This window comes from Fulmarus glacialis, unplaced genomic scaffold, assembly GCF_000690835.1.
Source record: "Fulmarus glacialis isolate BGI_N327 unplaced genomic scaffold, ASM69083v1 scaffold16563, whole genome shotgun sequence".
Taxonomy (NCBI): Eukaryota; Metazoa; Chordata; class Aves; order Procellariiformes; family Procellariidae; genus Fulmarus; species Fulmarus glacialis.
The window spans coordinates 1-253 of NW_009203707.1; positions in this window are offsets into that span (position 1 = coordinate 1).

A 253-nucleotide genomic window follows, 5' to 3' on the forward strand; every position below is an offset into this window, starting at 1 on the left:
CCCTGAGGGCTCCTGCAGGAGGGGGGGACCCTGCTCCCCCCCCAAACCTGCGCCCCAGGGCAGGGCCCTGCTCCGCCATCCGCCCCAGCAGGGCTCTGCCACCTTCCGCACTTCGGGGTGGGCAGCACCAGCATCTTCCCCGCGGCAGGAGAGGGGTCAGGGACCACCACCCACCTTGGCAGAGCCGGATCCCGCCGTGGCGTCAGCCGTGGCCTCGGCCTGGGAGCGACGGTGGCACCGCCATGCCGGCTGC